Source organism: Silene latifolia, unplaced genomic scaffold (genome assembly GCF_048544455.1).
Source record: "Silene latifolia isolate original U9 population unplaced genomic scaffold, ASM4854445v1 scaffold_194, whole genome shotgun sequence".
NCBI lineage: Eukaryota > Viridiplantae > Streptophyta > Magnoliopsida > Caryophyllales > Caryophyllaceae > Silene > Silene latifolia.
Window position 1 is genome coordinate 323,148 of NW_027413158.1, and position 1,573 is coordinate 324,720.

Here is a 1,573-nt window from a genome sequence, read left to right on the forward strand (position 1 = left end):
ATAAACCAACTCGAGTCTCATTAGACCATGCATATTGTTGAGTAGGGAAGATTAAGTCGACTTGTAGGTGTTGTACAATCTAATCGATTCGGCTCCGGGACCCAAACTTTCCTAGGATTGTAAGATATAAACCAACTCGATCCATCACAACAATAATTGCTTGCTTATAATTTGAGAATATGTTTGTATGATCAATTCCCATGAATCCCCAATGACCCCATGACATCCTAGTGCTTTTTATCAATTGTTTACATCCCTTTTAATTCATCTTACTTGTTTACTTTCATTGCTATTTAGTTTAGTGATCTTCTACTTCAAACCCCAAATTGTGACACCCTTAGACATCACTAGTTGCAATAGAAAATCTCATCTCAATTCCCGTCCCTTGGGATCCGACCTTTACTTGCCTCTTTACTAATTGTAGAGTTATAAATTGTGTTTGGTCTAGGTGCTCCTAACGACAAGTACTGAAAACTAAACCCCTCACGAGGGATCACGACCAAAAATGGCGCCGTTGCCGGGGACGGTGTTAACTTGATTTAGATTTTCTTGTATTGTTATTAGTTGTGTCTTTCTTTGCCTTGGGGAAGTAAAACTCCTCAAGGTTTGTTCTAATTATTTTCGAGTTGTTTGATATTTTGCATGTCTAGAAGATCACAAGGTAACTTGTTACCCTTTGATCAAGAAATTGAAAGGACTTTGACAACCAATAGAAGACTTGCTAGGAGAACTTTGAGAGGTATTGGTGAGGTTGTAGATATTTAACCAAATACTATTGAGTTCATCAACCCTTTTGCAAGAGAAGGTGAGGAGAACCCAACACAAAATCCAACACAAAATCAACTCACAATGCCTAAGTTTTCATCACATTCCGTACTCACCGAGGAGAACTTATCCAACGGTACTCCCACACCACAACATCTAACCGGAAATTTTATTGCCAAATCCGCATTTATCTAATTAGTCGAAAGAAGCCAATTTGAGGGATGCCTAGTGAAGACCCTCATTCTCATATGGAGACTTTTTGTGACTATTGTGATTCGATTTCTCAAACCGGTGTAACTCAAGACCAAATTCGATGGGTCTTATTTCCTTTTTCTCTAATTGGCACCGCGAAACAATGGTTGAAAGGCCTTGTTAAGGCTACTCTCGGAATTGATTCTTGGAAGAAGTTGGCTCTAGCTTTCTACAAAAAGTTCTATCCACCGGAGAAGACTAACATGCTAAGAGCTCAAATTACGGGCTTTATGCAAAGAGATGAAGAATCTTTGTATGAAGCTTGGGAGTGATTCAAAGGAATTTGTCGCTCATGTCCTCATCATGGACTTAGCAAATGGTTCTTGGTACAACAATTTTATGAAGACTCAAGAAACATTCTCAACATGGGATCAAATAGAATGTTCACCGAAGTTGATGCCAATCAAACTTGGAACAAAATTGAGGAAATGGCGGTCCATAACTCACAATATAGTAGACCTCGCAAGGCTACTAGAGGAGGAAAGCATGAAGTGGACTCCATTACTTAATTGGGTGCTCAACTTAGTGCTCACATTGATACCATCAATTTGAAGTT

The 1,573-nt window shown here is 38.9% G+C and overlaps 1 non-coding gene across 1 annotated transcript; it reads right to left on the reverse strand.

The window, feature by feature from the left end:
• Positions 1 to 1,220: 1,220 nt before the first annotated feature.
• Positions 1,221 to 1,327, reverse strand: LOC141638190 (small nucleolar RNA R71). Its single transcript, XR_012542038.1, has one exon. It is a non-coding gene; the product is annotated as a small nucleolar RNA R71 (small nucleolar RNA).
• Between the last annotated feature and the right edge of the window lie 246 nt (positions 1,328 to 1,573).